The 17955-nt window shown below is 43.9% G+C and overlaps 1 protein-coding gene across 4 annotated transcripts in view; it reads left to right on the forward strand.

The window, feature by feature from the left end:
• CNTRL (centriolin) overlaps positions 1-17591 on the forward strand; it is a 402596-nt gene extending 385005 nt beyond the window's left edge. For all 4 annotated transcript variants that reach the window (XM_029610804.1, XM_029610805.1, XM_029610806.1 and 1 more), the window contains one exon: positions 16738-17591. The gene's annotated coding sequence lies outside the window, so the exon portion shown is untranslated. The remainder of the gene's footprint in view (positions 1-16737) is intronic.
• The last annotated feature ends 364 nt before the right edge of the window (positions 17592-17955 follow it).

The raw sequence follows: 17955 nt of genomic DNA on the forward strand, positions 1-17955 counted from the left end.
GACTCAAAAAAGTCATTCTTCCGTCCACGGAAGTATTATCCCCCACTAGCCAAGTCTAAGCCTGCGAGGCCTTACCATAGAACTCAGCCTCGCCAGTCTCGAAAACAAAAGCCTGCAGCAGCTCCACAACCTGGCCCTGCATCAGGTTTTTGCCTTTCAATTAGGGAGCAGATGCCACATCCCTCTTCCAACCATACCAGTAGGAGGTCGGTTAGGCCATTTTCTACAAAAATGGCACCATATCACCATAGATCAATGGGTGATAGCGATAATTGCACAGGGTTACCACCTCAACTTCCTGTCTCTCCCTTCGGACTCCCCACCCCGGCAGGCGTGGAGACTCACCGATCACTCTGTTCTTCTAGAGCAGGAAGTATACCTTCTCCTCCAGTCAAACGCTATAGAACCCGTTCCTCTCTCACAACAAGGACTAGGGTTCTACTCCAGGTACTTTCTGATCCCAAAAAAGTCAGGAGGACTTCGACCAATCCTGGACCTACGGGCCCTCAACAAGTACCTTTACAGAGAGAAGTTCAAGATTGTAACCTTGGGCTCACTTCTCCCTCTGCTGCAAAGAGGAGACTGGCTCTGCTCTCTAGACCTAAAAGACGCCTACACTCACATTGCGATAACTCAATCTCATCGCAAATACCTCCGTTTTTTAGTAGGCCGAAATCACTACCAATACCGAGTGCTACCTTTCGGCCTGGCATCCGCACCACGGGTCTTTACCAAATGCCTCGTGGTGGTTGCAGCGTTCCTCAGGAAGGAAGGTGTCCACGTCTACCCCTACCTGGACGATTGGCTAATCAGGGCCCCAACCCAGCAAATCGCTCGGTCCTCCCTGACCCTGACAATTCAAACTCTACTTTCTCTAGGGTTTCTTGTCAATTACGAGAAATCCTATTTAGTCCCATCTCAAACCTTATCCTTCATTGGGGCAGACTTGGACACCTTACAGGCCAAAGCCTTCCTTCCTCATTAACGAGTTCAAACCCTTGTGTCCCTAGCTTGCCAGTTGCAGTCTCAACGCACAGCAACAGCTCGCCAATTCCTCATTCTGCTGGGTCACATGGCCTCCTCAGTTTATGTGACTCCCATGGCCCACCTGGCCATGAGAGTCATGCAATGGACTCTGAGATTGCAATGGGCCCAAGCTGTTCAGCCTCTGTCCTCCATTGTTCGCATCACCGATGCACTCAGTCTGTCTCTTGCCTGGTGGACAAATCAATTCAACCTCCTACAGGGCTTGCCTTTTCTTCCACCAGACCCTCAGGTAATCCTCACCACCGACGCTTCCAACATCGGTTGGGGAGCCCATGTAAACAACTTACAAACTCAAGGGTTCTGGTCACTAGAGGAAGCCAAACACCAGATAAATTTCCTGGAACTGAGACAATCCGATATGCTCTCAGGACTTTTCAAGATTGCCTATCGAACCACACAATCTTAATTCAGACGGACAACCAGGTGGCCATGTGGTACATAAACAAGCAGGGAGGCACAGGCTCCTTCCTTCTGTGTCGGGAAGCTGCGCAGATTTGGGCAGAAGCCCTCTCCCACTCCATGTACCTCAGGGCCACCTACTTGCCGGGAGCAGACAATGTATTGGCAGACCAGCTGAGCCGTGTCTTCCAACTACACGAATGGTTGCTCGATCCCTTGGTAGCGACCTCTCTGTTTCACAAATGGGGTTATCCCCATATAGACCTCTTTGCGTCCCCTCAGAACCACAAAGTGGTCAATTACTGCTCTCTCATTCGGAGCCAGCACTCTCGGCCGAGGGATGCATTCTCCCTCAAGTGGACAACCGGTCTGCTTTATGCATTCCCTCCACTTCCTCTTCTGTCGAAGACTCTCGTGAAGCTACGTCAGGACAGGGGAACTATGATCCTGATAGCACCGCACTGGCCACGCCAAGTGTGGTTTCCCATACTTCAGGATCTCTCCATCCGCAGGCACATTCCTCTGGGAAAGGACCCGCATCTCTTCACTCAAAACGATGGATGCCTCCTCCATCCCAACCTCCAAGCCTTGTCCCTGACGGCATGGATGTTGAAAGGTTAGTCCTTCAGCCATTTAACCTTTCGGATTCAGTTTCTCGTGTCCTGATCGCTTCACGAAAGCCTTCCACAAGAAAATCTTATTCCTACAAATGGAAAAGGTATACATCATGGTGCACTTCTCAGTCCCTTGATCCCCTTTCCTGTCCAATTTCTAAATTCTTGGACTATCTCTGGCATCTATCAGAATCAGGTCTAAATGCATGTCAGTGCGGTAGCCGCCTTCCATAAAGGTATCGGGGGTGTCCCTATTTCAGTACAACCCCTTGTAACATGCTTTCTTAAAGGCTTGCTCCATTTGAAGCCACCTTTACGCCCTCCGGCCCCTTCTTGGGACCTTAATCTGGTTCTTGGTCGCCTTATGAAACCTCCTTTCGAACCTCTTCACTCCTGTGACCTAAAATATCTCACATGGAAAGTGTTATTCCTTTTGACTATCACTTCAGCTCACAGGGTTAGTGAATTACAGGCCCTAGTTACCTATCCGCCTTACACTAAACTCCTGCAGGACCGGGCGGTACTCCGCACTCACCCTAAATTCTTACCTAAGGTAGTTTCGGAGTTTCATATAAATCAATCCATCATGCTACCTATTTTCTTTCCCAGGCCCCACTCCAACTCCGGGGAACAGAGTCTGCATACCCTTGACTGTAAACGTGCTCTAGCTTTCTATCTAGACCGTACAGTAGCCCACAGGAAGAGCACTCAATTATTCGTCTCTTTCCATCCTAACAAGTTAGGGCAACCTGTGGGTAAGCAGGCTCTTTCCTCCTGGTTGGCGGACTGCATCTCATTTTGCTATCAGCAAGCTGGCATTCCTTTCCAAGACCGTGTCAAAGCACACTCTGTGAGGGCCATGGCGACTTCAGTAGCACACCTTCGATCGGTGCCGCTTCCTGACATCTGCAAGGCTGCCACCTGGAGTTCCCTCCATACATTTGCAGCCCATTATTGTTTGGACAAAGCTGGAAGACAGGATTCCATCTTCGGCCAGTCTGTCTTGCGTAACCTTTTTCCAGCATGATGTACCAACACCCTTCCACCTTCCCGGTAGGGTGCGGATGCCCTCTACCAAATTTCACCACAGTTGTTGTGCCTGTTGCACGCCGTTGGGTACATTTGGTGCATGTTCGGACATCCTCGGCTCGGTACTCACCCATTTGTGAGGACAACCATCCTGCTTGTCCTGTGAGAAAGCAAATGTTGCTTACCTGATGTAACAGGTGTTCTCACAGGACAGCAGGATGTTAGTCCTCATGAAACCCGCCCGCCACCCCGCGGTGTTGGGTTCGTTTTATTTTACTTTTTGGCACTGCCTGTAGCTTTGAAACAAGACTGAAGGGAGACGCCTGCTGGCTGCAGGGTTAGTGCCGTGCTGGGCATGCCCAGTAGGGGCCAGTCAAAGTTCCTGAAACTTTGACAGAAGTTTTCCGTGGTTGGGCTCCATCCTCGATGTCACCATTTGTGAGGACTAACATCCTGCTGTCCTGTGAGAACACCTGTTACATCAGATAAGCAACATTTGCTATATACATGGTATGGGGACTGGTATAGTTATAAAAAAGAAAATCACATTGCATAGGGATAGATTAAAATCTTAAACAATAATAAACATAAGAAATTGCCATACTGGGTCAGACCAAGAGTCCATCAGGCTCAGCATCCTGTTTCCAACAGTGGCCAATCCAGGCTGCACATACCTGGCCAATACCCAAACACTAAGAAGATCCCGTGCTACTGATGCCAGTAATAGCAGTGGCTATTCTTTAAGGGCCGGATTTTCAAAAGGTTACGCGCACTGGGGCTAAAGCCCCGGACGTGTGTAAGTCCCAGGGCTTGCAAAAAGGGGTGGGGAGAGGTCAGCGGCTCCTGGCACAGCGGCCATTTGCTGCTGTGTCAGAGATCGCGTGCCGGCAATTGGCCGGCGCGCGCAACTTGCACCTGCCCAGAGGCAGGCGCAAAAGGTAAAACAATTTTGGGGTGGTTAGAGTAGGGCTGGGGGGAAGAAAGGTTAAGGGGAGGGAACGGGGGAAGGCTGCGCGGCTCGGCACACACAAGGTGCACAATTGTGCACCCCCTTGCGCGTTCCAACCCTGGATTTTATAACTTGCGTGTACATGCGCGCACGCCGGGTAGCGCACGCACATGTATGTCCGCGTGCAACCTTTTAAAATCTACCCCTAAGACAACTTGATTAATAACAGTTAATGGACTTCCCTCCATGAACTTATAAGAACATAAGAAAATGCCATACTGGGTCAGACCAAAGGTCCATCAAGCCCAGCATCCTGTTTCCAACAGTGGCCAATCCAGGCCATCAGAACCTGGCTAGTACCCAAAAACTAAGTCTATTCCATGTTACCATTGCTAATGGCAGTGGCTATTCTCTAAGTAAACTTAATAGCAGGTAATGGACTTCTCCTCCAAGAACTTATCCAATCCTTTTTTAAACACAGCTATACTAACTGCACTAACCACATCCTCTGGCAACAAATTCCAGAGTTTAATTGTGCGTTGAGCAAAAAAGAACTTTCTCCGATTAGTTTTAAATGTGCCCCATGCTAACTTCATGGAGGTGCCCCCTCGTCTTTCTACTATCCGAAAGAGTAAATAACCGATTCACATCTACCCGTTCTAGACCTCTCATGATTTTAAACACCTCTATCATATCCCCCCTCAGTCATCTCTTCTCCAAGCTGAAAAGTCCTAACCTCTTTAGTCTTTCCTCATATGGGGGGAGTTCCATTCCCCTTATCATTTTGGTAGCCCTTCTCTGTACCTGATCCATCGCAATTATATCTTTTTTGAGATGCGGCAACCAGAATTGTACACAGTATTCAAGGTGCGGTCTCACCTTGGAGCGATACAGAGGCATTATGACATTTTCCGTTTTATTCACCATTCCCTTTCTAATAATTCCCAACATTCTGTTTGCTTTTTTGACTGCCGCAACACACTGAACCGACGATTTCAATGTGTTATCCACTATGACACCTAGATCTCTTTCTTGGGTTGTAGCACCTAATATGGAACCCAACATTGTGTAATTATAGCATGGGTTATTTTTCCCTATATGCATCACCTTGCACTTATCCACATTAAATTTCATCTGCCATTTGGATGCCCAATTTTCCAGTCTCACAAGGTCTTCCTGCAATTTATCACAATCTGCTTGTGATTTACTCTGAACAATTTTGTGTCATCTGCAAATCTGATTATCTCACTCGTCGTATTTCTTTCCAGATCATTTATAAATATATTGAAAAGTAAGGGTCCCAATACAGATCCCTGAGGCACTCCACTGTCCACGCCTTTCCACTGAGAAAATTGTCCATTTAATCCTACTCTCTGTTTCCTGTCTTTTAGCCAGATTGCAATCCACGAAAGGACATCGCCACCTATCCCATGACTTTTTACTTTTCCTAGAAGCCTCTCATGAGGAACTTTGTCAAACGCCTTCTGAAAAACCAAGTATATTATATCTACCGGTTCACCTTTATCCACATGTTTATTAACTCCTTCAAAAATGTGAAGCAGATTTGTGAGGCAAGACTTGCCCTGGGTAAAGCCATGCTGACTTTGTTCCATTAAACCATGTCTTTCTATATGTTCTGTGATTTTGATGTTTAGAACACTTTCCACTATTTTTCCTGGCACTGAAGTCAGGCTAACCGGTCTGTAGTTTCCTGGATCGCCCCTGGAGCCCTTTTTAAATATTGGGGTTACATTTGCTATCCTCCAGTCTTCAGGTACAATGGATGATTTTAATGATAAGTTACAACCTTTTACTAATAGGTCTGAAATTTCATTTTTTAGTTCCTTCAGAACTCTGGGGTGTATACCATCCGGTCTGGGTGATTTACTACTCTTCAGTTTGTCAATCAGGCCTACCACATCTTCTAGGTTCACCGTGATTTGATTCAGTCCATCTGAATCATTACCCATGAAAACCTTCTCCATTATGGGTACCTCCCCAACATCCTCTTCAGTAAACACCGAAGCAAAGAAATCATTTAATCTTTCCGCGATGGCCTTATCTTCTCTAAGTGCCCCTTTAACCCCTCGATCATCTAACGGTCCAACTGACTCCCTCACAGGCTTTCTGCTTCGGATATATTTAAAAAAGCTTTTACTGTGAGTTTTTGCCTCTACAGCCAACTTCTTTTCAAATTCTCTCTTAGCCTGTCTTATCAATGTCTTACATTTAACTTGCCAATGTTTATGCTTTATCCTATTTTCTTCTGTTGGATCCTTCTTCCAATTTTTGAATGAAGATCTTTTGGCTAAAATAGCTTCTTTCACCTCCCCTTTTAACCATGCCTGTAATCGTTTTGCCTTCTTTCCACCTTTCTTAATGTGTGGAATACATCTGGACTGTGCTTCTAGAATGGTATTTTTTAACAATGACCATGCCTCTTGGACATTTTTTACTTTTGTAGCTGCTCCTTTCAGTTTTTTTCTAACAATTTTTCTCATTTTATCAAAGTTTCCCTTTTGAAAGTTTAGCACGAGAGCCTTTGATTTGCACACTGATCCTCTTCCAGTCATTAAATCAAATTTGATCATATTACCACCGTTACCTCTCTCACCAAGTCCTGTGCTCCACTGAGAATTAGATCTAAAATTGCTCCCTCTCTCGTCGGTTCCTGAACCAATTGCTCCATAAAGCTATCATTTATTCCATCCAGGAACGTTATCTCTCTAGCGTGACCCGATGATACATTTACCCAGTCAATATTAGGGTAATTGAAGTCTCCCATTATTACTGCACTACCAATTTGGTTAGCTTCCCTAATTTCTCTTAGCATTTCACTGTCCTTCTCACCATCTTGACCAGGTGGACGGTAGTATACCCCTATCACTATAGTCTTCCCCGACACACAAGGGATTTCTACCCATAAAGATTCAATTTTGTATTTAGTCTCATGCAGGATGTTTATCCTGTTGGACTCTATGCCATCCCAGACATAAAGCGCCACACCTCCTCCCGAGTGCTCCTCTCTGTCATTGCAATATAATTTGTATCCCGGTATAGCACTGTCCCATTGGTTATCCTCTTTCCACCATGTCTCTGAGATGCCAATTAAGTCTATGTCCTCATTCACTGCTATGCATTCTAATTCTCCCATCTTACTTCTTAGACTTCTGGCATTAGCATACAAACATTTCAAAGTTTGTTTTTTGTTTGTATTTTGATTCTGCTTTTTAATTGATAGGGATAAGTTAGAATTTTTTAGCTCAGGTGAGTTTTTAGTTACAGGCACTTGGACTACTTTTCTAATTATTGGAACCTCACTGTTGGGATGCCCTAATTCTAATGCATCATTAGTATCCTTTAAAGATACCTCTCTCCGAACCATGCACTGCTGAGCGACTGTCGGCTTTCCCCTTTGTTCTAGTTTAAAAACTGCTCTATCTCCTTTTTAAAAGTTAGTGCCAGCAGTCTGGTTCCACCCTGGTTAAGGTAGAGCCCATCCCTTCGGAAGAGACTCCCCCTTCCCCAAAAGGTTCCCCAGTTCCTAACAAAACTGAATCCCTCTTCCTTGCACCATTGTCTCATCCACGCATTGAGACTCCGGAGCTCTGCCTGCCTCTGGTGACCTGTGCATGGAACAGGGAGCATTTCAGAGAATGCTACCCTGGAGGTTCTGGATTTAAGCTTTCTACCTAAGAGCCTAAATTTGGCTTCCAGAACCTCCCTCCCACATTTTCCTATGTCGTTGGTGCCCACATGTACCACGACAGCCGGCTCCTCCCCAGCACTGTCTAAAATCCTATCTAGGTGACGCGTGAGGTCCGCCACCTTCGCACCAGGTAGGCATGTTACCAGGCGATCCTCACGCCCACCAGCCACCCAGCTATCTACATTCCTAATAATCGAATAATCGAATCACCTAACCCTTCCATCCTGGGCAGTAGGCCTTGGGGAGATATCCTCAGTGCGAAAGGACAATGCATCACCTGGAGAGCAGGTCCTTGCTATAGGATCCTTTCCTGCTGCTCCTGGTTGGTGCTTTCCCATCATGAGACCTTCTTCCTCCAAGGCAGCACCAGGGCTGCCAGTCTGAAGTTGGGACTTGACTACTATGTCCCTGAAGGTCTCATCTATATACCTCTCTGTCTGCCTCAGCTCCTCCAGGTCTGCCACTCTAGCCTGCAGAGATCGGACTCATTCTCTGAGAGCCAGGAGCTCTTTGCATCGCATGCACATGTACAACTTCTCACCGGTGGGTAAAAAATCATATACGTGACACTGGATGCAAAAGACTGGGAAGCCCCCCTCTTGCTGCTGGACTGCTGCCTTCATCTCAATTTTGATCAGTTCCTAGTTAAGTTTTAGGTTGCTATGGGAGTAGGAATGTGTCTAACGTCCTTTAAATGTATTAGTGAATTCACTATGTGTCTGATAGTGGCCTACCGGGGTCTGATCGAATTCTCAATAAAGTTTTTGTTGATGTTTTTTTGGTTTTTTTTTGTGAAAGTGGCACCTGCCTATAAATTAAGGGATGAGCTAGGGGTGGGTGGGTTGGGAAATACAAACAGTCTAACTTCAGTTAGTCAGCCTGAGTGACTCACTGCTCTCTTGATTTAACAAATGTTGGTCCCTATTCAAACCCAATCACACTACCTCAACACCATTCCAAGGTGAGTAACTGAGCTGAACTATTCAACTTTTTTACTGAGGTATACACTGCTTCTGGCTACTTTTTGGGTTGTTTTTGGGGGGGTTTGTGGGAGTTTTTTCAATACAAGCACTCAGTATTAAATACAAACTCTCAGTTCTTTAAAAGTCTGGAGAACACTCAGTTCTGCAGACTTTTAAAAATAAACACACTACCTACTGCTACCTTATTGACTGACTAAAAATATAAACAATCTAACTTGTTTATTCACTGCCTTTCTGACTATTAAAAGCACAAACACACTAAATAATATTCCCAAATAGTTAACTTTGCCCCAATACTTTTAAAAAAGACAATGTCCCAAGCAAAAACTTACTGATTCCTTTCAGCCACCAGCAAGGTGATCCTCTCCTCTCAGTGTTCCCACTGGAATGTGGGTTACTGAGCTCTTTCCTTCTAATTTATAATGTGCTTCTAAGGTAAATTAGTGCAAAACAATCCCTTAGGAGATGTACACTTCAGTTAGATTTCCTGAGTGACTCACTGCTGTGCTGATTAACAAAGAATAGTACCTATTCACCTCAAACACACAACCTTCACACTTAGTCAGCCTGAGTGACCCACTGCTCTCTTGATTAACAAATGTTGGTCCCTATTCAAACCCAATCACACTACCTCAACACCATTCCAAGGTGAGCAACTGAGCTGAACTATTCAACTTTTTTACTTAGGTATACACTGATCCTAGCTTATTTCTAGCTTCTGGCTACTTTTTGGGTTGTTTTGGGGGGGTTTTTGTGGGGGTTTTTTCAATACAAGCACTCAGTATTAAATACAAACTCTCAGTTCTTTAAAAGTCTGGAGAACACTCAGTTCTGCAGACTTTTAAAAATAAACACACTACCTACTGCTACCTTATTGACTGACTAAAAATACAAACAGTCTAACTTGTTTATTCACTGCCTACCTACTGCTACCTTATTGACTGACTTTTTAAAAATACAAACAGTCTAACTTGTTTATTCACTGCCTTTCTGACTATTAAAGGCACAAACACACTAATTAATATTCCCAAATAGTTAACTTTGCCCCAATACTTTTAAAAAAGACAATGTCCCAAGCAAAAACTTACTGATTCCTTTCAGCCCCCAGCAAGGTGATCCTCTCCTCTCAGCTACACTAACTGCACTAACCACATCCTCTGGCAACAAATTGCAGAGCTTAATTGTGCGTTGAGTGTGAGAATTTTCTCCGATTAGTTTTAAATGTGCTACTTGCTAACTTCATGGAGTGCCCCCTAGTCCTTCTATTATCCAAAAGAGTAAATGACTGATTCACATTTACCTGATTTTAAAGACCTCTGTCATATCCCCCCTCAGCCATCTATTCTCCAAGCTGAAAAGCCCTAACCTCTTTAGCCTCTTTAATCATCAGCAATAATAAATGGACAGGACGTTTTAATGCAAAGAGCAACACTGGTTCTATCTAGCTATTAGGGACAGATAAGTCTGAGATATATAAAAGTTACAAATACTATTCAGAATAAAACCATCATAAGGTCTGCAATTCTGAAACACGCCTAATAGAATAACTGTCTTCAAGGATATAGCCTTCAGGAAAGGATGCTTAATTGGCTCAAAGGGGAACCCCACCAGAGCTTTGAGAACTAGATTAAGATCCCACTGTGGAATCAAAACCTTAAAGGGAGGCTAAGAACATAAGAAATTGCCATGCTGGGTCAGACCAAGGGTCCATCAAATCCAGCATCCTGTTTCCAACAGAGGCCAAACCAGGCCACAAGAACCTGGCAAGTACCCCAAACAATGAATATGCTTAATTCCACAAAGGAAATGCAAAATATCCAAATGAGATGCAACAAAACCCCCTGAATCCAACCTCTGTAGCAAGAAATTGCTACCACATGAACCTTCAGAGAAATCAGAACAAGACCCTTGCTTATTGCCCCTCTGGAGAAAGAATAAAATGGTTGGAACATCTACCCTCCGGAGCAAAATCAATAAATCCTTGAATAAATGCCATATTCAAAATAGGCCGGCAAAGTTGAATTTTTCCTGGCCTTCAGTAGGGTAGGAATTACTATAGAAGAGTAGCCCTTTTTCTGCAAAGACGACCTTTCAAGAGCTAGGCCATAAAACAAATTGGAGCTGGATCTTCCATGGGGATCAGGCCTTTTGATGTAAGAGCCAACGGGGAACCCCAATCTGCAGTGTCACTAGATCTGTGTAGCATGGCCTTTTTGGACAATCCAGGGCCACGAGGATGAGGATGACAATGCCAATTGTTTTTCTATCCATCTTAGGGTCTGGTCTACAGGAGGCCAAAGAGGAAACATGTAAAGCAGTTTATTCTTCGGCCACTGCTGAATTTTTTTTTTTGTTTATTGCACTTCTTTTTCAATTATACACATTTGAAAGGAAAATAAACCATGACATTACGCCATAATACTATACAAATTCTTAACTTTTTAAAGGAAATATTCTAATATATTTATCCAAAGTCCTCTATACCAAGCGAGAGATCCACCACAAAAGACGACTTCTTCATAATACAGAAAAAAAACAAATTTAAATTGAAAGCGCTGGATTTATCAAATGGTTCTTTAACTGAGAGAACTACCCACATATTATGAGGTTATACAGGTTCTAATATAAAACTACTCTCTGGCAAAGCTGAGGGTCTATCTTTTATAAATTTAGCCAGCTGAGATGGCTGGAAGAAAGTATAAGTTAGATTTTTAAACCTTATTAAGCACTTGCATGGGAATTTTAGAAAGAATAGTGCTCCCAATTTTATTACACTAGATATCATCTCTAAAAACTGTTTTCTTCTTATCTGTGTTTCTTTGGATAGATCTGGAAAGATTTGTACTTTCATACCCATAAATACTTCTCTTTGATTACAAATATATACTCTAAGTAGCCAATCTCTATCATAGTCTAATAAGAAAGAGATAATCAGAGTTGCTGGTTGAACTTCCTCTGCGTCTGATGATTCAAGAATTTCTGACAAATTCAATGGGGATAACTGTTGAAATACTTTACCCTCAACAGGTTTTTTTTTCTTAAGGGAAGGTAGAAAATCTTTGTCACTGGCGGTAAGATTGTTTGAGGTATTTTTAAAACTTCTAATGCGTACTTTGTCCACATATCCTTCGGTGTGACTGTTAACTTTTTTGGGAAGTTAATTAACCTTACATTTCTTCCTCTCAACTGATTGTCTAGGTTTTCCATCTTCCTTAAAAAGATATACATTATCCTTCATCAATCCTTGATGCTGATTTTTCATGTCGCCATAATTTTATTTCAATAAATCCACTTCTTGTTTATTTTCTACTTGCTTTTCTTTCAATTTTTGAACTTGAGCTTCAATTTGTCTCATTTTCTTCACTATTGGGCTAATCTGTAGTGTTACATTACAATTCAAAGTTTATATTGCTTTCCATATTGCTTTTAAAGAAAAGACTTCAGGCCTTACCATCGGGATTAATTCCTTTCCAATTTCAGCTGAAATTTCTTCTTCCAATTCTCCACTGTTTTGCCGCGATATCAGCACCTCCAGGGCCTGCATTTCTCCTCTATGAGGGTTCTCCCCTTCAATCCCGGCGATCTCTGGGTTCTCCGCTCGGATCAGAGATTCCTCCGTTCCCTGCAGGGTCCCAACCCTGACGTCATCCGAGAGCAACTCTAGGCGAGAAAGGTTAGCTTTCCGAATCACTGCCAGGTTTTCGGGGGCTGTTCTCTCAGCCAAGGATAATGATGTCACCGAGTCTTGGAGAGGGCTAGATGTCAGCATGTCTTCTCGGCTCCCTTCCCGCAACATTTCTCCCGGCTGTCCATTCCTTCTGAATGGACAGCCGGCCCCTCTTGTAGCACCCGGCATTGAGGCATCCATAGCCAGCCTCTCGCAGGCCCTCCGCTTTCGCCCCGAATGGGGCATTCTCAAGAAATGTTAAGGTATGTAGGGAGAGGGTCGCCACACATCCTCACCCTAACGCGCCATCTTGGATCTCTCCCCTGACAGTCACTGCTGAATCTGAACATCGATCCCACTGGATCGTTGCGCTTTCAAACAACTGAAGAATCTGTCGGCCTTGGCTTTTCTTTGAGTAATTATCAGATTCATACGGGGCAGGTCCTACTGATCTGTCATCATTTGAAAGATTTCCTGGCTGAAGCTCCCATTCTCTGCATTCCAACATGTTTCTACTAAGAAAGTCAGACTGAATATTCTTCACTTCCACAATGTGAGCCACTGAAATTTGCCAAAGATTCTGTTCTGCCCAACTGAACAGTAGTGCTGCCTCCTGGGCAACCTCTGCACTTTGAGTACCCTCTATATGTTCACATATTTCTGTGCCATGGCATTGACTGAGAATACCTGAACTGCAATTCCCTTCGCCAGCAGAATAAACTGCAATAGTGCTAGCCTGATCACCCTTGTTTCCAGCCTATTGATGGACCGAAAGGCTGCTACCTCAGTCCAAATACCTTGCGCTACTGTACCTCAGCTGTGAATTTGGTGGATTGTGAAGCCCACTGTCACGGTCATTAGTCCATGCAGGAGATTCCAGATTAATTCTATTTGAGAGGTTTAAAGGACTCATCCAGTAGGACAAAGTCTCCCTGATGGATAGCAGCTGGGCAAAGCAAACTTCAAAATTCTGCAATTGTGGAAACTAGCAAGACACAAAAGAAATATGAAGAGCCTATATATGAGCCCCAGCCCATGCAACCAGACCTAAGGTAACTGCCAAAGAACCAAAGAGCTAAAGAAGCCAAGGAGCTTCTAAGCAAGAAAGATTTGCACCTGAGCATGCAACTTGGCTACTAGTTCCTGTCTTAAGAAAGCCCAGCCCACTCTGATGTTGAAATATGCTCCGAGAAGCTCCTCCAGAATCGAAGAGGAAACCTGGTAGCTCTTTGCACAATTCACCACTCAGCCTAAATCTATCAAGATTTGCACCTCCCTGCAGGAGAACAGCCACCCTGCTTGAAATGACTTGACCTTTATTAGCCAGTCATCCAGATAATGAACCATACCTTCTTTGCACAAGAAGGCCGCAACCACCACCACCTTGGTGAAAATTCTTGGTGCTATGGCACAGCCAAAAGGAAATGCTGTAAACCAGAAATGATTTCCCAGAAAGCAGAAACAAAAAAATCTTTTATGATCCTCTCTAACTGGGAAGTGAAAATACACCTCTGAAAGATCTAGAAGGTATGCCTCACTGATTTTAAGAGTTTTCATATGGAAATGTGGAATTCAAAGGCAATTATTGACTCCTTTGAGACTGAGAATTGGATGGAAGGAACCATCCTCCTGTGGCACCACAAAATAAATGGAGTACCTGCTTTGACCCTGAGCCATGGCTTGCAAGCACTGCAATCTCTCCAGTGTGATCTACACATGCAGCTGCTTGGGGGTTGACATCTTAAAAGCATTAGAAACGAGAAGGGCAAATTCTAGAGAATAATTGCTCTGTACAATATCCAGAACCCACTTGTCTAGATAATGTGGGTTAACTCCTGGAAAAATCTTTGAGGGCAGCTACCTACCAGGACTGCTGTAGAGATGACCCGCCGGCCCTCATTGGGTTGACTTGTGGATCCTGAAGATCTGACATTGTCATTGCTTAGCTTTCTCATGCTTTACGATGCTTAATTTCTTCCTTTAATTTGTTCACTTGTGAGGAGGATTGCTTCTTTGGCCTGTATCTTCAGGCCTCCCTAAGTCTATTATAGCTGCCATTTGTCAAGAAATCCATTTGTCCCTTATCCTCAGGGAACGCCTGAGGTTTAGCTTCCCATATATTCTTGACTAACTTGTCTGAGTCCTCTCCTAACAACTTCCCATTAAGAAGCTTGCTGCAACGGGCTTTGGATACTATATCTGCCACTCAGTGTTGTAGCCACAATAGCTTCCTGGCTGCGACACCAGAAATGAGGGACCTAAACAAAATTCTAATCTGATCATAAAAGGCATCTGCTAGAAAGGCAGCTCCCAATTCCAGGCAGGGCACCTCCAGACTTTCTGGCAGCTGCTGTTCCCAGTGCAATAGTGTGTGAGCTGTGTATCTTCCACAAATGGATTTCTGAACAGATACCTACAGTACCTGAACAAATATACAGTATCTGTATATACAAAAATACAGTATCTGAACAAATACCTACAGTACCTGAATGTAATCCACTTTGAAGCGCTGAAAAAAGTGTGAAAAGTGGAATATAAAAAATCTAAAATAAATCTAAATAAGGCTGAGACAGCAAAGGTATACTTTAAGCTTGTCTGTCTTCCTATCCTGAGGGTTCTTGAGGGTTACAATGAGAGCAAGATCCCTGGGGCCCCTCTACCAGTCCCCTGTATTGTCCAGAAGACCTGGTGGAGACACCTGAACAATTCAATAAAAGAGAAATCCTGGGAAGGATTAATAGAAAAAGGAGGCCCAGTTTGAATCCTGAATTATCGCCACCTCTGGATCCAAAACCAGGGTGGGCCCCATTTTCTTCCCGTGTCTAAAACCTCATCTCCAAAGGCACTGCAGACAGGAATGAGCTGCATGGGGGTATCCAAAATAGCAACCATACCCATCCCCCTTGTGGTTCTGTGACTGAGGAAATTTCTGAGGCTCTCAGCTATCTGGTGCTCTGATCATGGGAGAGGCACGAAGTGTTGTCCTTAACCCCCTGCACTAAAATCACTGTCCGATCATGTGGGGCAGTAGGAGTTAGCCATGCTGCAAACACACTGACCTAGCACAGCCAAGTTGCAATTTGGTACTGACAGGGCTAATGAAAATTCCTTGTACCTGGCTGTGTACCCCTCTGCAGCTGCCAAGCTTAATCCAAAGCAAATGCCTCTCCTTCTCAGCCCTCAACCAGCTCCCAGCTCTTCCTACTCTCCCCAGCTTTTTATTTTTTTTTTGTAAACTTTATCAATCTGAATGAGAAGCTAGAGAAGGAGAGTGGAAGAGGGTGGGGGTGGACCTTGATTCAGAGGAGTCATTCTGACAACCTTGACTGCCCTCCTAAGCTCAACCAAGACCTGTGAACTGAACATCTAGGCTTGTTCATCTAATCAGCTGAGAGCCTGTCCTCAAACTGCTCAGGCAGGGAAATAGTTCCAAAGAAAAATACTATTGCACTAGGAAAGTGGTCTTCACTATTTTTTAAGGTTGGTGGGCTTTGGATCCAATTGGGGGTAATAACCAACACCCCCACACACAAACACGCATATAGCAGACGCAGGGCCAGGTCAGGAATTGGGGGAGAGGGGTTGTCCCACTTTGATGTCGCAGCTAGCCGGTCTCCCATATGATGATACAACTCCCCTCAATCCTCCTCCTCCCAGCCCCCTAACATTATCCCTCCTTTTTTTCTCCCCAGTGCCTCCAGCATTGTCCCCTCTATCTCTATCCCTTAGTCCCCAGTATTTCTCACTTCTCAACATCAACAGTCTCTTCTTCCACCCTCCTCCCCCAAAAGACCTACATTAAATCTAATCAATGTATGGGGTTTGGCCCAGCAATTATAGTGTGCATTGCTATGCAAGAGACCAGTGTTCAGTGCCCAAGTGGTTAGAGTCTGGCTATACACATCAGGTTCAGGAAAGAGTCCCAGCCCCTGCCAGAAGGCTGGGGCTATAATTATTATTTTTTATTTTTTTTTTTAGGAAGGAGGGGAAATAACGGTAAGGCTATTTGTGAATGAACTGACCAGCCTCATAGAAACTAGTTCAAAATTAGCAAAAAAATCTGTATTTTTAATTAAACTGAAAAGTGTCAACAGCACCTATAACATAAATGGCAGTGAACTACCTCATATGTGTGCAGAAAACTGAATCTATGCTTTGGAAAGATGGAATTTTAATTAGCAACTAGAAATTCATCTTTACTTAATTATATGCAAATGAGTTTTAAAAGTTTTTTTTTATACATGTAATTACATCTACTTGTGATCTAGTAAATGAACAATGAGAGTATATGTTCACCTTTCTGTCAATGAATGTAATTTGCATTTTTTTTTTTATTACAGAAGATGACTACTGCTGGTACAACTGCTGTGACCAGAGTACTGCTTATTACGGGGACCCACTGATGTTGACATTTGTGCTACCTCATGAAGAACCTAGTCCTTCTATTTCTGCCTGGACAGTGATTTTAGTACAGGGGGTATGGACAACACTTTGTGCCTTTCTACAGACAGAGCACCGAATAGCTGGAAGCAAGTTCCTCAACAGTTTCCTCAGTCAGAGGGCCAAACGTGGGTGGGAATGGTCGCTATTTTGGATCCCCCCATGAAGCCTCTTACTGTCTGCAGTGCCTTTGGAGGTGATGTTTTAGGCATGGGAAGGTAATGGGGGTGGTGGCCACCCTGGTTTTGGATCCAGAGGTGGAGATAAGTCAGGATTCAAACTGGGCCTCCTTTTCCTATTAATCCTTCCCAGGATTTCTCTACTACTGAATTTTTCAGGTTTTTTCACCAGGTCTGGACAATACAGGGGACTGGTGGGGGAAGTGCCCCAGGGACCTTGCTCTCATTGGAGGAAGCCAAAAGTACTATAATCTTCCATTAGGTTCAGACCTCTAGACCACCTTCCCAAAAAGCAGTTTTGCAAGTTATGCAACTTGTTTTCAACTAATTTTCTGTAAATATTTGAATGCACTTGTGTATATATATATTGGTTGCAGATATTTATGAAAATGCAAAGTGTTTGTTTTACTCCAGCAATTGCTTCTTCAGAACTGAAGCCTTTGCTATAATCCTTGACCTGAATTGTGTGTTATTAGAAGACTGGCTGAATGTAATTACAACCAACGGTGCTTTATGTATCAGATTTGGGTTTTTTTTATCCCATTTGATTAAATATTTTCATATAAAAATATGAATATGGTTTGTTTCCCTTTTCTGCTTTTCCACTTCTTATAGGGGAGTACGGTAGTTCTATATGCATTTCTTTTAAAGTTGATCAAAGCTAGTTAATTAGGCAAAATCTTCACAACTCATACTGCAGGGGTGGCAAACCTTTCTTAGTCCAAGAGCCAAGGAATCAGAATGCACAGTACCTAACAACCTCACATTTTCACGAACCAGGGGGTGTAGATCTCTCTCAATCCTCCCACTAGTTTTCTCTCTTAATCCCCTGCCCCTACAAGAACAGTGATGGGAGCTCAGCAGCCCTTCCATCCCACTCCTTGTGCTACTTTGACCCTTCTCTCCTCAACATCTGCCCAACATCAGTTTCCTCTGATG

This window comes from Rhinatrema bivittatum, chromosome 8 (assembly GCF_901001135.1).
Source record: "Rhinatrema bivittatum chromosome 8, aRhiBiv1.1, whole genome shotgun sequence".
Classification (NCBI taxonomy): domain Eukaryota; kingdom Metazoa; phylum Chordata; class Amphibia; order Gymnophiona; family Rhinatrematidae; genus Rhinatrema; species Rhinatrema bivittatum.